General features: G+C 38.5%; 1 long non-coding RNA gene across 1 annotated transcript in view; it reads left to right on the top strand.

The window, feature by feature from the left end:
- The window catches only part of LOC135979019 (uncharacterized), a 57,344-nt gene extending 35,419 nt beyond the window's left edge, over positions 1-21,925 (top strand). Inside the window, exons 2-4 of the long non-coding RNA XR_010596357.1 lie at positions 16,391-16,441; positions 18,037-18,093; positions 18,376-21,925. This is a non-coding gene — a long non-coding RNA (uncharacterized LOC135979019). The remainder of the gene's footprint in view (positions 1-16,390; positions 16,442-18,036; positions 18,094-18,375) is intronic.
- Positions 21,926-22,191: the final 266 nt, after the last annotated feature.

Genomic DNA, 22,191 nt, shown 5'->3' with positions numbered 1-22,191 from the left:
ATCAAAATACTGAATCCTGCCACTTTATGACATACAGAGCTACACAGAGCATTTCTCTGCCCTGGCCCAGTGAACAGAAGTGAGGACTAGGACTTGCTTCAGCCCCATTCAAAAAAAAAAAAAAAAAAAAAAAGGAGGCAAAACCAGATCTTGATTCAGCAGTCCAGTACTTAAATACATGCTTAGCTTCAAGCATATGGTTAACGTCCATTGGAGTTGAACTCATGCTTATGTGTTTTCCTGAATTAGGGCCCAGAGGAGTATTTGTCAGGATCTTAAGAACCAGCTATTCATTCAATGTACTTTCAGAAGCCATTACTTATAAAACAAAATATTCTGCTAATTGCCTTTCTAAATGGAAACACTGTTTTACGCTAGCACTGTTTCTACAATCAATCAATCAATAATTTGTTATAATGTTGTATGTATCACATAGGATTATGGCTATTTCTAAAATAAAATTATGATTCTTTTTAAATGGTGCCTACAAGACTTGCTGTCTCTAGGTTGTTTTGTATGTCTGTGGTAAAAGCTATATGATATTCTTCTGTGAGCTATAAAAGCTGTTTTAAAGTAGGTAGTGATTTGATATCAATTACATATAGGCATGTGGCCAGTCCCATTGGCAAGAGCTAAATTGAATTGGATATTCAAAAAGTGGGAAGGTAAATATTTGGTTTCAAGTTTAATTAATAAAAGAGTAATACTTGGCACTGAAAGGTTCTTTCTACTTTTTTTTTTTTGCTCTGCAACCATGAATCAAGTCCAGCAGTGATTAAATAGATGCATGCATTCCAGCAACTGACTGCTGAAATTTCATGTTGGCTGATCCAAAAATGTAGCTATTACAATGATTTGACATCTAACTCCACATCTTGCCAGTGTTACACCATTTAAAACTAATTCCTCAGGAGTGACATCCAAGACACATGGATTACGAGGCATTAAATAATCATTTTGTAACATGCAGTCCCCCTAGCTTCTGAAAGTGGTATTCAGCATGGAACATTCTCAAACAACCTGAAACAATACTTTCCAGTCTCCTAAATTATATTTTCTCTCCCTAGATTAAGGAAAAGGCTTCTTTCTACGAGAAAATAACTTTGCAACTAGAGATGAGCTTGAGTGACAAAGCTGAGATTCAGATCTGAACTTTGTCAAGAGTGCTGAACGGCTTGGATCTAGGGTCAGGTACTAGTCCATGGCAGATTTGAACTGCTGTGGTGGTGGAAGTCAGCAGGAAAATCACCAGATCCAGCCCCCGACGATTACCTCTGCACACCAGCTACCCTCCTCTACTGTAATGGCCATTTGGGGCTCGGGACAGCTGGGTGAAAATCAGCGCAGTTAGGATGGCTCTAAATTACACCAAGAACTGGCCTGGTCTGTGGCTGGCCCCAGGATTGGGAGAGTATAATGGTGGCTTCAAGTCACTATTACTTCCCACATCTGTTTTGTACCCAGTACTGTTTGAATGATCTGAAGGATCCAGGTCCAAATTACTAAGGTATTTAAGGTGTCTGATAGGCAGCTAGGCTCCTAGTGAGTTTACAAAAGCCCCTGATAGGTTAGGCACCTAACTTCTGTTGAAAGGCAATGGGAGAGATGGAAATACTGTTTGACTGAGAAGCTGAGGTTTTTACATCATATTGTTGAAAGGGAAAAGGTCTTCGGAAACTAACAGCAATCTCTTCTTAACTAGCATGAGGACAAGCTTTCAAGCCTTCCATGTGTTATATTTAAGCTGACTGTTTAAAGCTCTGTGTTGGTGACTGGACACATTAACTGCACTCTGTTTTAACACATGCTTCCTTTCAGCACTGTTATCTGCCCATTAGGAATCAAAGCAAATCCATCTGGATCAAGAACACATGGTTTAAGAAGCGTGCGTCAGATTCAGCTATACAATATACCAAGTTCAGAGTAGTGCTCTTCCTAGTCCTAGTTATTTTGAGTGGGTGAGTAGTGTTTTTACTTTTCCTTGCTCTCGGGCAGACTATGAGAGTTATCATACATATGACTGTGAAGCCAGAAGGTACCACAGGAGGAAAAAGTTCAACATGTTTTGCTCAAGAGAATGAATGAGTTGATCTAAAGATAAAGCAGCACAATAGAGCAGATGCAAAGCCACAGATCTGAAGATTCTTTAATACTTTATCGCTTTGAAGTTTGAAACTTGCTCCTGAAATAAGTTTGTTATGTTTAAAAAGGGGCCTATGATGTCTCCTTTGACTGTGGTTCTCATTAGCAGCCAAAATTTCAGGGAAATGAGGATTAACAGTCAGTGTGGATTGACATAATGACAGCAGTTCAGGACAAAGGGTTTGTCTACACTGGTACTTCGTTGGCAAAACTTTTGTCATTTAGGGGTGTTAACCCCCCCTCCACCTCCCTGAATGACAAAAATTTTACCAACAAAAAGTGACGGCGAGAACAGTGCTTTGTCAGCAGGAGCACTCTCCTGCAGACAAAGCTGCTGCTGCTCGTGGGGGGTGGAAGTTTTTTGTCCGCTCTCTCCTGTCAACAAACAGCAGCTACACTGCGTGTCTTTTAGCAGCATGGCTGTAGTGGCACAGCTGTGTCGCTAAAAGCCTCGTAGTGTAGCCATAGCCAAAGTATTTTATAGGCGCCAAGGTCATGCCAGGCACGTCACAGAAGACAAACACATTCCCTACCCCATAGAGTTTACAGTCTTACATTTTAAATGTAATACATCAGGAGGTTGGGGTAATGAACAGTAGAGAGTTTGACTAACTGATGTTTACATGTCTCGTGATCCTTAGTGTACCTGTGTGATATTACCCTGCCTGAATGCATAGGTAGATCAAAAGGGGTTAAAGTCTTGAGGCAGAAAAGGCAAAACAGGAGGCTAGATAAAGAGCGTCTCTTCAAACCCAATAGCCAGGTTTACCGCCATGAATATGCACCCCTCCCACTCCTGTAAAGTAACCAAGTTACCTTTCCAACAGGCTGGAAAAGAGGGAGAAAGAAAAACGGATATTGTTATTTTTATTTTTACTTGGGAGGTGCTCACATTTTATGGTGGTAGGAGTCATGTAAGTGACCAGACAGACCTCCCACATACCTCAGCCCCATGTCTGCTAAACGCTTGATCTTATGACAAATCCTGAAGCCTTCTGTGGACATCCAAGATTACACTACAGTGCTACAAAACTTGCTGGCTTGTCTTTAACTAAAAACAAACTCTATGCACCAGAGTTGTGATTTAAACACTCCGCCTGCTTGTCTTGGATAATGAAAACTAACCCTCACACCAATAATGGACATGTTTTGGTAACATGGCTTCAACAGGAATGCAAAGAATGAACCGCTTTGGAATACAACAGTCAAAAAGAGAAAGAGCCAGATTCTATTCTCACTTCCATTCATGTAAATCCAAGTAACTCCACTGATTTCAAGTTCAAGCTTCCTAAGCCCTTCATAACTCTGTCCAATACGTATATGCCCTTGTTTCATTTTGCATCGTCTCAAAGCCCAATCTTCTTGGCCCAAACTTCCAAAAGTGATTGATACTGGATCAATTTTTGGGTGACACTTTTTAGAGTGAGCACTGGCCATCTGAAAATACAGCCCCTTTAAGTTTCTCAAGTTGAGCATGCAAAATCTCTTTTGAAATGAAGGTTTCTTCCACCCACTGGAGTTGTGTGCATAGTAAACACCTGTGTGAGGGCTTGAGACAAAACCATAGAGTATGACTTTGTTCTCAGCTCTTTCTTTTCTCTTAAACCCAATCCTTCCCCCTTTTCAGGAAGTCTCTTCCAAAATAATTGACTCCTCTTTCAGGCATCTCCAATTGTCCAGTTTGAAATAAACTCATCTAGGGACCCACTTTTTGGTGTGGTATAAAGAAAGGAAACACTGGCATTTAATTGTATAATAGGCCTTATCACTCTTGCTTGGAGTTAAACAACAATCCTTCTATGTGTTAATTTTCATGAACTTATCACAGTAGGTTCTTGGTCTGAAATAATGAAAGGCCTTCCTTGAACTCAAGTGGCTCATGTGTAACATGTTGAACCATTATGCAAAGATTCACAGTTTTAACTAGAAGGGACCTTTATGATCAACTAGTCTGACCTGCATTACACAAGCCATAGAATTTCACCCAGCATTTTTTTACCAAACCAACTAACTTTTGTTGAACTAAAACATATCTTTTAGAGAGATTTTGAGTCATACTTTAAAGACTACACTTGATGGAGAATCCACCCTATCCCTTGGTAAATTGTTCCATTGGTTAATTACCTTAATTGTTTAAAAAGTATGCTTTGGAACCATTATCTGAGCCTTTCTTTTCCCAATTTCACATTAATGTTTTAACCTTATGCGAAACAATAGAATAAGACAAACAAAATAACTTATATCTTGTTACATCCACTAGCCATCAATCTTTACGTAAAATTATTAGTGACCAGACATAATGGTGATGGGCACATGTAAATATCTGCTGAGTCAGATAGTCCTCAAGGAAGCCTTATCCTTAAACAACAAGAGAGTTAGCAGAGCTTGTCAAAGCTTCTCCCGAGTCAACATCCCATGTCTAACAGTCTTAAAAGGCTACCAACAACAAAAACAAGTGTTAAAGAGGTTCTTATCTCCACATTACATTAAAGGAAAATAACATTAACAGAGTTAATTACATTCAGTTTTATGCATTTAAGGAATGCATTGAAGGGAATTTAATAATTTAACAGAATTTGAGGAGTATAAAATTGGAAGAGGACTTGAGAGGATTTGCTTGACCTTTCAGATCCAAGAGCAGAACTACCTAAGTGGAAAGTCTCCGCAAATACGTGGAGAATTTGATAGATTAGAACATAGCTAAAAGTACTATAAATTAAAACAAAATAGGCAATAAAAATGTAAATGATCTGAAGCATTTTAATAAGAGTTTGTCAAGAACCATCCCTGTATAAGATTTTGTGATCAATGCCTCTGGAAACTTTTAGATGCTTATCCAAACTGAACTGGTTGATATTTGCCCTTTACTCGCCTCCTCCCAAAAGTGTTCTTTGATCCAAGATTTCAGTCAGGTTTTCTGTTCTCTAACTCTTCCTGAATGTTTTGTCTTAAACTAATTTTAAGACGTCCTGGATGTTTAGGCCTTTGTAGATGTGGGCCTGATCTGAAGTCTACTGAAATGAAGGAAAAGACTCCCACTGACTTCTGTGGGCGTTGGATCTGGTACTGGAAGAGTACTTAGTCCCAGGACAGTCATTAATGTTAAATTGCTGATTGGAAGCTGCATAGCTAAATTATTCTGCATTTAATTGAATATGTACCACCAAATCTTCAAGGAATATTCCAAACATATATCTGGAATTTGTTTTGGGTGGGATTTTAAATGAGTTGTCATTTTGTAGTTTGAACAGTTTTTATGTTCCCCATTGGCTCCTCTGCTCAAAGCAGTTTAAGTTTTCTAGCTGCACAGATGGGCTCATTAGCAGACTTTCTGATTCATTTTTCACCAGAGGGCAAAATTTGATCAATTTGTGAACTATGACGTGGATAGGTCTTTGAGGAGAGTTTGCTTGTAGTGCACCTCTAATACACAGCTAACACCCATTGCTTGATGAGATCTGCTGCTGCCAAAAATACAGTCTGCTAATGCAACACAAACAAGGGCAGCAATTCTGTTAGAAATTCACACACAATTTTTTTTGGTAACACATGGAGGTGGGTAGCATCAATATATTACACACCATGAATCATACTGAGCAAGCTGACGAGTCAGCAAAGCTGTGAGAGGATCCTGCCGTGTGACCATATCTGCCTACAGCTATCACTGCTGTTGTTGGAATAAAATAACATAGGCTATGCTCAATGGTATGACAAAGGCTGAGGGCTGATGCTCTCCAATGTAGACCGTTGCCAACTGGCTCATCCTACAGAAGGTTCAAACTCTTGGCAATAATTACTTATTTCTGAACTGCCATGTAGGCGTTGTAATCAATGGGCATTAAATGCTGACTCTGTGCCTGGTGTAGACTGATCCCACTTATTTTGTGCCAGTGTAACACCAAAATTGCTGGAACTACTCCTGATTCACATTGACCTCAATTGCAGGATTGGGTCCTTGCTTTAAAGCCTTGTCATAGAACAGCTGGTCAACTAACTTTCAAGATCATATATCTCATAGTGAATGAAGCACAAGTTATTTACTCCATTTATTTGCCATCAATTTTCTTAAGAGGTTTCTGCCATACTCAGGGCCGACGAGAGGGAGGGGAAGGGAAGCCGGTACAAATTACCAGGGCCCAGCGGTCCGGAAGGGGGCCCGGGGCCCAGCTTCCCCCCCTCTCGCGGGCCTGTTTAGCCGGCCTGCCCTTGCTGGGGGGCCCGAAAATTTTTTTTCACCACGGGGCCCGAACCCGCTCTTGGCAGCCCTGGTCATACTGTTTCTAGTTTATCTGGTTCTTGAGGATTCACTTAATTCAAACCTTTAGCATTTACTGGGAAGAAGATTCAAGCCTTTTGGTGCAAAATACTTGAGTAATGTATTTCAGATTCTTTGTTTTCTAGTGTATGTGTCCAAACTTAGTCCTTTATTTTCTTTTCATGATTCTGCCAAAGTATCACTATTCCTAGGGGAAATGTCTAAGATTGAAACTTTGCCTTCAGGTGAAGTCATTCTGTTATTAAAGTTCTCACAATTATAGTCATTCAAATAATACTGTTGTAAAATATAAAACTCTGATTATTGGACTCTGTTCCAAGATATTTCAAATAGCTGCTGTTTTCTATGGAACACTTGAGACCCCTGAAAGAGAAGCCACACAGATATGACTTCACAGATATTTCTGGAACATTTTCCCATGAGAAGAGTTGTATTTATTAGGGTCCAGTTTTGCAAAGCTCTTAAGCACATACTAACATCCCATAGACTTCAAAGTTAAAGTGAGCACATGTTTAAGCACTTTGCTGAATAAGACTGAAGCACATGATTAAAGTTAAGTACATGCTTAAGAGGCTTGATGAATTGGGATCTAGATCCTCAAAATGGTTTCTCTCTCAGCTTTTTCATGTGGTCAATAATAGTGCACTCACTTATGGATCTGAAAGTGCTTCACAAAGGTGAATAAGAATTAGGGAGTTCCGTTTTGCAGATGAGGTAACTGAAATGAAGATGTAAGAAAAAACTATTATTTTGGCAAATTATCTGCAAGAGCATACAACTCCAACCAAAGTCCTCTCTCAGTTACCATGTATGCATTTCTCTTGTCAGTGGACACTATAAAAACATAACCTGAAAGCTGTTCGTTTCTTGAAAAAGATAGGTACTATGTCCCAAATTGTGGATCTTTTTACACAGAAGATATTCTTATATTCAAAATACTATCAGGTTCAACATTGCTGGAGGTATCTCCCTCAAATAATCAAACATCTTTTGGGCAGGAAACAAGCAGAGAAATTTAATTTCCCAAAGTGGATTATTCTATTCTATTCGAACAGGGATTATTGTGGAATCCATTTTGCAACCTTAAATAAAGTGGGGACTACCACCCATTAACCATAAAAGAGAAAGGATCACATAACAAAGAGAGAAGAGGAGTGAAACGAGAGATTATACAGAAAGGAAGAATGAGGGATTCAAGGGAAAGCTACAGGAGAACAAGAAATGAGAATTTATTCAAAGAAAATTCCAGTTACCACTTTATAATTCTGTTCTGTTTGTTCAGGTTTTTATATCATGTCCATCATCATGTTACAAAGGAAAGTTAATTGAAAGGGGAAATTTCATGTTTGAAAGTGATTACCAAATCTTGCGTTGATGTTGCTTTTTAGAAAGGCTTCTCCTTCCTTACCCCATTTTTCTTCATTTCTTTATATATTTATTGCTACTGCTGTTGCTTTAAAACAAGGTGACCAGTGGATGGGTATTTGACAGTTTCAGAACATATTTACATTTTAAAAGCAAGACCATTCCATAGTTATGGAAAGGTACAGAAAGATAACATTTACTTATATAGGGAAATTTTATATATTCACAAGTTAGGAAATGAAAGGAAAGCTTAGATTACTACCTCACAATATAGTATATATCTGCTGCTGAAGGGTCCAAATCTGTTCCCATTGAAGTCAATGGGAGAAAACCCAATATGCTCAAAAGCATTAAAAGTTGGCTGTTGTATTTTGCCTATTTTAATACAGAATCCAAAATGGGAAAAGGATCATTTGATGGGGAGTCGTCCCCTCCTCCCCCCAAGTTCTGAAGCAGAAAATTAGGCCAATTAATTTTAGGCTGCACCTGGATGAAACCTAGGGCATGCTAGGGCCTAATTGCTGATGCAGTCCACCTAGGAGAGTAGCTGGGCGGGAGCTATAAAGAGAGGAAATTGGTAGGCTCTAAGGGGGAAGTCTGCAGTTATACAAGGGATATAGGGATAAGATACAAGGGATAAGAGCAGGAAACTGTAAGGACAGAATAGCGAGTAGTAAGGTCTGGAAGAGTAAAAGCCCAGAGCTGCTAAGATCAGGGTCCCTGGATTGGAACCTGGTGTCAAGGGCAGGTCTGGGTTCCACTATCAGCCACTGTGGGAGTGATACACTAAGGACAGCTAGAAGCAGACTTTGAGGATACCCTGGAAGTGGGGAGAACTTTAATGGAACTTGGCCAGAGGACTAAGCTGTGAAGAGGCAAGTGGTGCAGATCCCAGCATGGGAGAGGCCACAGAATAAGCCAGGGGAACGATGGGCTGAGTAACTGCAGAAGAGGGCATCAGACCAGTGGGTTGCAGAGCTCGCTCCCCAGTTGAGTCACAAGGAGGTACTGCTGACTGGTGAGTATCACAGATCAATTTTAGGCTATTCATGTCATAGAAGAAGTGTTGAGGTTTCTGGATTTATAATTTAAGCACTAACAGTTAAATTAGCTAATTAACAAACAGCTCTTGGTTTAGTATTACTACTTGAATTTGTATTTCAGCAAACAAAAGGGGGATTATGTACTATGGAATATCAAATTTATGGAAGAGAGACTGCAAATAATAATGACTACTATAAAGCATTTTTGTAATTAAGGAAAACCATTACAGAGACTATTTTGTTGGAAAATATTTGGTAGACAAGCACATACATACTTTAAACCAGACAAACAGGAAAAGTGCATCTCTTTGCTATTAGTCCCCTGACCCCAGAAACAAAGCTTCCTTAGTTATTGTACATTATGTAGTACTGGGTATTGTCATTCTGCAGCCCTGTTGGGTATCAGCCATTTTTCAGTGATGTCAGCCTGCTGCTAAAAGTGCAATTGTCAAGCTCTAAGTGTGGTGGTTGTAGTAGATTGTTTATTACACTTGCAGCTGTACAACCACTGTAGTGATGGCAGGCAGATTTTATCCACAGAGATTGTGTTAGGCAACAGAGGTTACACTGCCCTATGTTAAATACAGGTGTAAAAAACGCAAAAGTGCTGCTCAGGAAAGCAGCATTAATGCTAGTGGGCTGACCTCAGTCAGGTGCTACCTATAACAAATTGGGTGCAACTTGCAGGGAAATCACTGAGCCAGATTCAAGGCTGGATTGGACAATAGTGAAAGTTGCATATCAAATGTAAGCTGGTGGTGAAATAAGTGAAACTAGCTTAGTATAATTTGGACCAATCAGACAGTCTGTGACTGTATGTAATTGCAACCTGAGGGGTGGGGGTGGGGACAAAAGAGGGCATGCAGTTTGAAAAACCAACTAATATGGAATACAAATAAAAATTACCTTGGTATGACACCACTTCTGGTGTTCACTTTGGTCTGTGGTAAAGATTCCATTGACTCCAAAATCAGTTGTACTCGTTAATGCTGGGGTCTGAATTTGATCACAGCATAATATCAAATGAGTGTAACTTGACCCTCAAAGTGTCATGGCAGCACGTAAGTCACAACCAGTAACCACTCAGCCCTTTTCAACCTAAAGGTGATGCCTTCATTTCATCAAAATCCTTCAGCCCAACACAATATGAAAAGTGGGCTTGTCTTTGAAGAAGGGAAGGAGCAAATGTAAGTATTTCCTTGGGGTACGTGTGGGGGGAGTTATGACAGCAAAATTAATTCCTATTCATTTAACTTGTGGAATGCAACATTTAATTTTAACAAAGGCACTGGCATATTCATAACTACTCAGATGTTCCTGCTGTGTGGTAACCTTCACTTTAGAATAGGCTATTTACTGCCAAAGAATGACCACAACCAACTATTCTAAAATTCACACACTAATCAGTGGTTCAGGAACCTATTCCCCTCCACAATAATGGGGCGGGGGAAGGGCAGTCACTTACCAAGTCAGCTCATCAGAAAATCATAATTCCACTTAGCTAGAGAAATAGAGATTGAATGGAAGGGAGGTGTTAAGGCAGATACAAGAAAATCCTGGTTTTTTTAAGCTTCACAGGTTGGAGTAAAAGTAGCCATACAATAGGTCTCAGAATCATCCTGCTCAACATAAAGCATTATGGCTTTGGGAGGCTCGAGGAAGTGGGTGGAAGGACTGAACTGTGCCTGCATGTATGGAGGAGTAAAACGTGCTCTGTAATAGTCATAATACTCCTTTTGTTCTCAATAGAACAAGATGCTCAGCATTCATGATGAAGGGAGTTAAGGGTGCTCAACAATTCTCATTATTGTTTCTTTTAAAAGTCCTCAATATAGTCTTTAATCTAGTGCTTGCTGCTGGTGGCAGCTCATGTGCAGCAAAGACTGGACAGGAAACCCATCTTGTTGTTTTGCGGGTGCTCAGAAGTAAAAGAGCTCCTCTGCACCTTCATCCTTCAGTGCCTCTACACAAGTCAGGGGAAGATTTTTGTCATATGTATAAAAGGAGGAGTAAAGACATTTTAGATCATCAGATCCATCCTACTTCCAGTGTAGGGTCAGTCTCCCACTATGGCTGAGCTCAACACTGAGATCAGGTCACATGATTCCCATTCTAGTGCTCGACACTATGCAGTCCTTTCTGCCATTCTGAAAATACGTATATTGCACACAAATTATCTCAAAAGAATATTAAGGTTGCAAAGATACACACTCAGAAATTAGGAAATGGCAGAACTAAGTTTGCCTGTGGAACCTTAATTTGCTTCCCTTGTGTGAATGCATTATGACAGTCTTTAATTACATGATCGTATTTTTTCCCACAGGGCCCTTGTCTTATTCAATGCACAGTATGGACCTCTGGGGATGAATCGGGGTTGTGTAGTGAAAGAGACTAGTGTCTATAGGGCACCTATTTCATTTGTTGCAGATATTGAGAGGTGTGTGTTTGAAGTACAGGGGATTGTTGGGTCAAGGCCCGCCCAAAACTAATAGACCTCTCCTCAAATAAGGGCAAGGGGCCACTGATCCCAGGCAACAAGTCATTGCTGGGGATAATGAATGAAAACAGGTGCAGGAGAGGGGTCAAAGGTTGAAAATCAGGGCTCCACAGCTGACTGTAATGGTTATAAAGGGATCTCACAAAACTGGGTAACTGGGCAGTAACTGGGCTAACAATGTTAGGAAAGATAAGATAAGACAGAAAATATCATAATGCCACCATCTAAATCCATGGTATGCCCACACCTTGAATACTGCCTGCAATTCTTGTCACCCCATCTCAAAAACAATATATTAGAGTTGGAAAAAGTACAGACAAGGGCAACAAAATGATTAGGCATATGGAACAGCTTAGGAAAGGAGATATTAAACAGACTAGGCCTGTTCAGCTTAGAAAAGAGATGACTAAGGGAGGGGGGTAATGATAGGGGTCAATAAAATCACGAGTGGAGCTGGGTATAAAACCTAAGCAATCTTAATATGGCTAAATGTAAATGTATACATCTAAGAACAAAGAATGTAGACCATACTTACAGCATGGGGCGGACTCTTTTTCAGAATCACTGCTTCCAGGATAGATTTGGAAGTCATGGTGGCTAACCAGCTGATTAGGAGTTCCCAGGGTAACGCTGTGGCCAAAAGGACTAATGCAGTCCATGGATACATAACCTCTCTACTCCTACATGAGATGCCCGTTCATTTTACCTCTGTGTTTGGCACTGATGTGACTGCTGTTGGAATATTGTGTCCAGTTCCGGTGCTCACAATTCAAGAAGGATGTTGACAAATCGGAAAGGGTTTAGAGAAGAATGATGAGAATGATTAAAGGATTGGAAAACCTGCCTTATAGTGATAGGCTCAAGGTGCTCAATCTATTTATCTTGACATAGAGATGGTTAAGGAATAACTTGATTAGTCTATAAATACCTACATAGGGAACAAATAATAATGGGCTCTTCAGTCTAGCAGAGAAAGGTGTAACATGATCCAGTGGTGGGAAATTGAAGCTAGAGAAACTCAGACTGGAAATGAAGTGTATATCTTTAACAAACATTTCTCTGACAGATATTTTGGGGAAGTTCTATGGCCTATGTTATACAGGAGATCAGACTCGATGATCACAATGGACTGTTTTGGCCTTGAAATCTATGCATGAATATCTGAGTGATGAGAAAGGCGTGGCACGTAAAATGTAGCATCAAGTTGTCAAGAATAATCATATGCATCAATGCTGGAAGCAGTCAATGCCAGCTAAACAAAGATTCATTTTATGAAGAAGTCTATCGTGAAATTGTACATTTGTTTTGTATCTGCATGTCCATCATCTAATGGGTCTAGTTAAAAGGCATGCCAGAATAACTGAAAAAAAGCTCAGTTTAAGAAATTGTGTCTAGCCTACACAATAGACACAAGTCGTGTCCTGCCTGCTAGTTGCCAATAAAAGGAGAAGAAAGCGGAGGAGATAGAAACAAGAGGACTGTAACTGTTACAAAACTAGTAACTAATAAAAACTAGCAGTATCTTATTAAAGGGGACAAGATAAAGATGCCACATTTATTATGATAACAATTTGATTTATGACCAATAACTAATATCTTAATCCTTATACACACACATTATACCTAATACCTATACACACACACACACACACACACACACACACACACACACACACACACACACATCCATCAGATGTTCTGCAGCTGCTGCATAGTTACCAGTCCTACTTGAGTCTGTGGCTTGAGTTTGCAGCTTGGGTTCGTAGCTTGTGGCGGCTAACTGGTCAGGAAAGCCGGGCACAAGGATGAGCTGGGTCTCTGTTGGGCATGCACCGATGCCCTTCCATGTTGGCAGCAGAATGTTACCCTCCTCCAAAGTTTTCCATCTCACCCATCCTTTTTGTAGGCTTTAGTTTGAATCCAGAGTCTATAGGTCTTGCTGTGTCACGCTGCCTCTGGGTTTGGTGATTGATCACCCGTCAATTGCAGACATGACTTTCAGCCTGGGACCGGGCTTTGATCTTCCTTCTATTGTACCTTTTCTTTTTAGGGTGGATTCTTCTTACTTTGTTAGGGCTCTTTTCTGCATCTTCAGCCGTTGGTGTTTGAACTCTATTTAATCAGGACAGGCTGGGGCTGGAGGTTGATTCCATCATCCATACATACCTCATTCACACATCTAAACTAATAAGATTACAGCAGGGTTTGCAAAAATGAAGATTGCAGCAAGCCGTTACAAAATGGAGTAAGCGTTTTAAAATGGGGTTTGAATTACAATATGGCAAACAGTGAACAGAAGTTACACTGTAGGCAAGTGTAATAAATGGTGAACAGAAATTACAATATTGAAACAGTGCAAGTCTTAGTGATTTAAGCAGGAATTGGATTGATAGTGAAACTTACAAAGGCAGCTGACTGAACAGCTATGGCTCTTAACAAGCATCTTAATTGTTAATTAGCCAGTTATTGGGGTTAACCGGTTTTATGAATGAATATTGTTTCATTCATAAAACTTTACTTATGAAGTTACATTAATAAAGTGAACAATTAAAAACAATTTCATTCATCAGTTCTACATAACCATCGCTCTGTATCTTATCTCAGGAAACAGGTGAGATTCCTCAACTGTCTAAAAGCAAAATCTACTGATAAACAAGGTATTTGTTATCACCAGCTATCACACTCAGGTTACACTGGGATCCCCATACTACTTAGTAAAGTCTTATTTCTTGAAATTCTTACTTGAAAATATGTTCTATCAGATTGCTTTAGAGATGATTCTGCTTCCCAAACTCTACCTTATATACTGTTTCTGGTCTGAACTTTAAAAGTTGCCTGATAAAAAAGTAGATAGAAAAGTATATACAAGGAAATTTAGAGCGCTATTATACAGTGTGTATAAGGGTGGGTGGGGTTTTTTTTGTTTTTTTTCCCCCCCAACAAACTTTTTCTATTGTTTTCGTACATGCTGCAGTTACTCCCTGCCACGTGGTAAGACCTTTATGTATCAGGGTATCTCTGGTAAAACTGATGTTTAAAAGCCTCTTGAACTGTAAGATGACTGTGAGAGAAATAGCCAATATGAAAATGTAGACCTATTATAAACTTCAAGCATTCCAATTTCAAAGGGGATTCTTATTGGTAAGCTGCAAAGAAACTTTCTGCTGTGAGTTATTAAAAGGGGCAAGTTGTGACGTTTTACCCAGGTCAATTGTGGCTCTTTTGCCTTCTTGTTTGCGAAGGAAAGATGTGACATATCATTATCATGGGATGGATAATGTATTTTTAAGAATGCTGATGAATATGTGATTGAGAGCTTGGTTTCTTTATTAGGAACTTTTGCAATCAGTTGTTTTGATGGACTTTTTGAGGCCCTCATCTGACCTCAAGTTCTGGAAGTCAGAGGATGACCGTTGTTATCTGGATGAGGCCTTGTCAACTTCCTGAAAAGTAGTCTTGTGCCTATTTGATTTTTGGAGGGTATTATGGATTCCCAAATCATGTGGTACACAAGAACAGATATTTTAAGAGAGTGCTGGTTTAAGCAAGGATTTTTCCAAACTGGTGATAGCTTGAAGGTCATCTCATCTCCAGTGTGACTGGACTATGTTGTCTGTATCCAAAGTGTATTTCACACCTGATCTGCTCAGAAACATCGAAGGGAGACAGCTTTGACCAATCTCCCTGTAGCCAAAGAATCCTGTTAGTGTGAAGTGCTGTACCAGCAACATTATCATAAGAACGGCCATGCTGGGTCAAACCAATGGTCCATCTAGCCCAGTATCCTGCCTTCTGAGAGTGGCCAATGGCAGGTGCTTCAGAGGAAATGAACAGAACCAGGTTATCATCAAGTGATCCAACCCCTGTTGCCTATTCCCAGCTTCTGGCAAAGAGAGGCTAGGGACAGACACTTCCGAGCATGGTGTTTGCATCCCTGCCCACCCTGGCTAATAGCCATTGACGGACCTATCCTCTGTGAATTTATCTAGTTCTTTTTTGAACCCTGTTATAGTTTTGGCCTTCACAACATCCTCTGACAGAGTTCCACAGGCTGACCATGCATTGTGTCAAGAAATACTTCCTTTTGTTTGTTTTAAACCTGCTGCCTATTAATTTAATTTGGTGACCTCTCTTTCTTGTGTTATGAGAAGGAGTAAATAACACTTCCGTATTTACTTTCTCCACACCAGTCATGATTTGTCACCTTGGATGTAACTGTAGCTCCTGCTTCTTGTGAGTCTGAAGACTTCAAGAGCTGAAGAGTTTGACCCCTGTTATCTTATGTATTTTAATTTTTTTTCTATTTTTGTCTTTTTGCTGTTGTGCATGTCCTTGGACTGATCCATCTACTGAAAAGGCATGCTAGAAAAATGGGGGGCGGGGGGGGGGGGGGAGGGCAGTTCCATCACAGCCTTTTATTATTTATAAGGTATGAAAGTGTGGCTGCATGGACACATGTGTGAGGACCCCACAGTGTCTAAAACTCTGCCTTGTAAAATCATTGAATGTGTATTCCTTGTTCATTGAAAATCGCCATACAAACTCCAGCTGTCAGCTATAGACTGTTAAGTGAGAGCTGTTAAAATTCCACTGATTGGAATGTTTAAGATCTGTATTTTTCTTGGAGTGGAGGAGAACATTAGCTACCTTACTTTAGTGAAATTAAAGGAAGATGTTTCAATTGGCTTTGAGGTTATGGCTTAAACATAAACAATTTAGTTTCAATATTAAAATATTCAACTAGCTAAATTACTACTCTCCCATGAGTTTTCTAATTAGGGTTTATAACTAAGTGGACAGTCACCTACCTAGAGTTTTTTGTTTTAGGATTTATAGGTATTATCTACTGTACTAATCTGATGATTTGATTACTTGATTCAAATTCAATATAATTGTTAATTCATTGATTTACTGATTTCACCTTAGTTTGATAATTTTATTGCTTAATCCTTAGTCAGTTTGTTAGTGGTTATAGTAGTTTAACCTTAGTGGTATGTTTTCTTGATTTTATTTTTGTTTAACTTTAGTAAAATGTATAAACAGGATTTTGAGTCATATTTCTTTCAGTATGTAATATAGGCCAGAACCACTGAGAATCTGAGAGATCATCTGATCCAGGTAAGAATCTAATTTGCTCCCTGTAAATCACACTTTGATTCTTACAACTTTTTACCTTAAAAGAAATTAGCTGTGTTTTCTGGGGTTAGAGTAGATAAGAGGAGGATCTGAAATGTAATGTTCTATTAAGTAATCAAGGGAAGGTTTGTTATATAACGGAAGAGCTTCATATTGTTAAAGGTACCTTATAGTTTTGTTTGTAAAATGATGGTTTGCTAATGCAACTATGTGGCCAGTTGGATGGGAAGATGCAATGTACCACGGTTCTTCCCTCTCTTCTCCTCCCCCCCCCCCCCCCCGCCCTTAGTTTGGAGCTCCCTACAATACAGTCAGATGTTTTTGATATCTGGAAAGACAGTATGAACGTTGATCTTCAGCATTTGGCATTTTGGAAAATGTAGTTCAGTAATAACTGGGTGACCATTTTGTTGTAGACATGGTTGGTGGTTGTTGTGATTCGTTAAACTAATCACTAATGTGATTTGGTTTCACTGAAGGGATTTTTGTATTAAAGATCAGAGATTAGTTACCTGGTCTGTATGTTTATAGAACACCGAAGTGAGATACATTCTTTATTTGAATAGGAAAAAATATTAATGCTTATAGGTAGAAGATTATGGGTAATTTCAATCCACAAAGAGAACTGTGTTGGCCACCTTGATTTCTCATAGTAGAGATTATGCACTTGTAGAAGCAGGGTGACTAAAAATCAATGTTTTTTTTTTTTAAGTATTTTTTGATAAAATGCTTTGAGGAAAAATGATCTAAAGATAGTTTAATTAAGATACATTATAGTTCAAAGATTTCTCATCATGGAATAGGGATTATAAACTCTAATTCTATAGTATGAGACAATATAGTCATGTAATGCTTAAGAAAAGTTTTGTAAATGAGTTCCAATAGTTCATGGATTAGGGACCCAATCTTATGGGGTTCTAGGGTCTTGTGTATAGATTATTTAGGTTAATCTTTCTATCTATCCAATGGGACTCAGTGTTCAGTCTAGAATATACCATCAGAGATGCTTATTTTTTCAGTTTTCAAACTGTGGATTTGTGTCTCCAGAGATAACATGCTTGTTAACAGCAAAAATGTGTTTTTAAATAAATAAATAAATAATATATAGAGGTGAGAAATAACAGACCTCAACCCTATTGCCCCTCTGCAAATTTGTGTACAGTCAATCCTTACCTCTCTCTAAAAGTGCAAAGTTTCAAAACGTTCAATGAATAGAAGATTGTTGGGGGTGAAATAGATCTGGACAAGGAGAAGAAGTCTGGAGATAAATGTGAGAAGGGAGGGACAGGCAGTAGAAACAAAAGTGAAACTGTTTGAGCAGCATATTCTAGAAACCTTGAGGTCTTTCTGAGTGTAGCCTTCATTTATTTGAGATCTACCATACCATTCTCTCACTAGAAGGGAAAACCTATAAATGGCAGCAGGCCATAAAAGAGACCCAGTTCGGGAATATTTTAAAGAAGTTCCTCTACCTGTGGGTAAGACAGGCATGTGTGCAAAATGCAAACAGTGCAACAAAGAAATGTAAGGCCTGATTGCCCAAATGAAACAACATCCTGAGAAGTGTTACTTTTCAGGAGGAAGCTGTATTGAAGATGATGAAAGGAACATGTCTGAACATGCAGGATCTTCAGGTTGGTAAACTTTTTTTTATTTCATACTTCTTTCTTAAGGACTGCCTGCCTTCCTTCTGGACTATTCTTGAATTCTCATGTTTGAGCATAAAAAATAGTTGTTACTCTATGGTACTATCATTTTAGATGTAGTTGTGATTAAAAAATAGCTGGAATAGGCAGATCTTCCTTTTACAATTTCACCTTTAAAGTAGTAGTGAGTGTCAGTGAATGCAATGAGTAATACTAAATGAGCTGTATGGTAATAATAATTAAATAACTGCATTGACTTATTTTGTTTAGGAGAATTCAGCCTCAACCTACAGGATTCTGAAGACTATCCACCTTAAAGATCACCATCATTTTCTATAGTTTCAGAGTTATCTGCCAATGATAGTGTTTCAGTCACATCATGTATGTCACATAGGCACAGTATATCACCTGTAGCAAAAAGAAAAAAAACCTCCATCATCCAGAAACAACCATAGATAAGTTTGTGATAAGAACCAGCAGATTACAAAAAGAGGTAATTGATGAAAAAATTGCCTGGTTTGTTTATGCAACAAACTCTCCTTTCTGTATGATTGAGAACCCACACTTATTAACATGGTTTAGTCATTAAGACCAGGATACAGTCCACCCAACAGAGCAGATGGCGAATTGCTGGATAAAGAGAAATTGAGCAGTGTGCAAAAAGTATAAAAAGTAAAATTGTTAACCTTAGTCTTGATGGGTGGAGCAATGCCCACAATGATCCTGTTGTATGTGCTTGTGAGACAACAGAAGAAGGGAATGTCTTCCTTACAGAAACAATTGATACATCAGGAAATGCACACACAGCAGAATACTTACAAGAAGTAGCAGTAAAAGCTATAACAAAGTGGGGGGGGGGGGGAAATACAAATGTCTGGTACACAGTTTGGTCACAGACAATACCACAAATGTATCCAAGATGAGAAGAAATTATTGAGAAGAGAGTGAAGAGAATCCCAAGCTAATAACATATGGTTGAAGTGCTCGTTTGATGCACCTCCTAGCCAAAAACTTTAGTGTTCCAGAAATAAAGGCTAATGTTGTTGAAATTGCAAAATACTTCCATTAACAACCACTTTGCAGCAGCTGCTCTGAAAAAAGTGGGAGGAACCACGCTAACTCTCCCACAAGACATGCGATGGAACTCAGTAGTGGACTGTTTTGAGCACTATATCAAGAACAGGCCTAATCTGATGACAGTTTGTGAACAAAATTGTGAAAAATAGATGGCACTGTCACAGCCAAAGTTCTCAACATTGGGCTTAAGAGAAATGTTGAACACATGTTGAGTACCCTGAAGCCTATTTCTGAAGCCTTGAACAAAATGCAGGGAAATAGCTGTTTTATTGCTGACACTGTTAAAATTTGGAAGGAACTGAGTGAGATCTTAAAAAGAGAAATATGCAATGACAGAGTTAAATTACAAGTGTTTGTCCCATTCGTTTTTTTAATGCTATCTCCAGCTCATTTTCTTGCAAATATTCTCAATACTCGTTACCAGGGTCAAACCTTAACTGCTGAAGAAGAGGAGTTGGCTATGACGTGGATATCCAGCAATCATCCCTCCATAATGCCAACTATAATAAACTTCAGAGCTAAGGGTGAACCATTCAAGAAATAGATGTTTGCTGATGATGTTTTAAAGAAAGTCACACTAGTGAACTAGTGGAAGTCACTTAAGCACTTGGATTCAGACTGAAGTGATAATCTCACTGTTAACAGCAGTAGCTTCTTCTGCCGGTGTAGAAAGAATATTTTCTTCCTTTGGATTAATTCATTCCAAATGGAGAAATCGTTTGGGATCTGAAACAGCAGGAAAGCCTATTTTTTCTTTTCCAGAATATGAACAAACAGGAAAATGAAGATGAAGACGACTGAGTTAGCTGCAGAAGCCAATATTTTAAGTTTCTCATGTTGACCTGGCTGACATAGTCAATTTAATTTTTGTTTTTTTAAAATATTTCATTAACTAATTTAGTTAAACAATTTTGACAAAAACAAACCTGATTTTAAAAAACTTGAATGTTTAACTAAATTCAAAAATTCATATGCTTGTTTTGTTAAAATATTATGTTTGCTGTTGAAGAAAACTATCCAGAATATAAAACAATTTAAATGTCTATCTGGTGATGTTCTCCTCTTAATACAGCATGGCAAGAAAATCCTCCAAATATTAATGATAGTTCACCTCTCAATGACTTCATAAATATCTGCTTCAATTACCTTTGGTAAATGAAATAACCAAACAATCATTCGTTTTCTGATATAGCTGTAAAACTAATCTGAAACATTTTCAAAATAAATCACTTAAAAATGTATAGTGTGTACTTTCTAAAATGAAACCTACATCTATCTCTGAGCTGTGAAGAATATGTATTAAGGTTATAACAGCCAACAAGAATGCACTTTTATGTAGAAATCCATGATTAAATCGAGTCTTCCTGACTAGTGATTTAAATCATTTAAATCAAATCAATTTAATTTAAATCAAATCCACCTTGTATAGATGTAATATGGGCAAAATATTTGATGTAGCAGTAAGGACTGGAGCTGAGTTCTAGTGCCTATTTATATTGTCAATTAGCAGACTAGTCCTTAATCTTGGTGGTGAACTTTTTTAATTTTTAAAATAAACAGGTCTTAGTATGGTCCCCGTTTCTTACAGAGTCAGACCATATAGCAAGAAGATAGTGTATTAGGTAACATAAATAGTCTATCACTTTGTAACAAATCCATATGTTCCATAATACAGACACTATTACTAGATAAATTACACAGACACCTAGGAAACTGGAACTAGAATATTGAACTTTCAGCACCTGAAAAACAGCCCTCTTCCACCTGAACTATAGAAGATGGGAGATTGCATGCACACACCAGTCCCACCAGTCCCCTTGAAGGTCACCTTATTCTAGTATGGGAGGGAGTAGGGTGCAGTGCCATACAGCAGCTGTGTATGTTTGAGACAGCCTAATGTTAGAGAATTTGGACCATCTGAAGGATCAACAAATCCTACTGAAACTCCGCCTTTTTGATCCTATGCCACTGGTTAGGTCGAGCTTTTAGTATCCAATCTCTCTGAAAAGGCATTTAGATAAGTTAGGTGTCTACAACCACACATCACATTGTATGAGGCATCAGTGATCTGAACATCCTGTGGAAGCTCAGCCAGGTGAGGTTCCTGTTTTGTGTGCTCTGCTCATAGTTTTGTTCGGCTCTCATTGATGCTAGGGACCTATTCTTCTGTCATCCAGGCAGAGAGGATTTACACATGCAATTCACAATGAGGTTAATGGGAGTTCTGCTGGACACACCCCACACATCAATGAGAGAATAAATCCACTAGTGGGTTGAATAAACACAGCTGCTCATGACCTTGTCCAAACTTTTAATAGCATAAGAAAACCAGACAACCATTTTCTGTTCAATCACTTATAGAAGTAGGCCGGATTCATTTTTCCTTTTTAGCAGGGTGGATTGATTGAAATCAGCAAGCAGAAAACCTTGATTTAAATAATCAATTTTAGTCTTTTGAATTTGTACTTTTCCATTATTTTCCTAAAGACCAGCTGATTCTCATTGATTGGTAACCATTAAAACATGTTGATTTGCAACTAAATATAGCCTCTATACTAAATTTGATACTTTTTGCTAACTGGGAAGATAGACTGTCTCTGTACATTTATTTCAGCAAATTATACATCTTAACATACATTTATTCAGATTCTTAATTTTTACATAGTTTTATGTTGGAAAATGGTGAACGATGCATTTCTTATTTACTAGATTACTTTTTTTACTCATGATTTGTGTGTTTTTTGGATGGAAATTGGATTCAATTAATGTTTGTTAAAAAAAAAATTTCTTAAATAAAACAACCTTAAATATGCTGGATGTATAAGAAAACATACATTTATCAAAACATGTTTTGCATTTAAAACCAACCGATTTATTAAACAAAAGTATTATCTGAATTGAACCGGTTTTTTCTGGTCACCATATCTTTCACAATTTAGCACTAGGAGATCTCATCCTCTCACACCTAGTTTTTATTCATAGATTGGAAGAGGAAAACAAACTCTTACT

The sequence above is a fragment of the Chrysemys picta genome, chromosome 1, assembly GCF_011386835.1.
Source record: "Chrysemys picta bellii isolate R12L10 chromosome 1, ASM1138683v2, whole genome shotgun sequence".
In the NCBI taxonomy this organism is placed as follows: Eukaryota; Metazoa; Chordata; order Testudines; family Emydidae; genus Chrysemys; species Chrysemys picta.
This window is presented reverse-complemented; position numbering and strand designations above follow the sequence as displayed.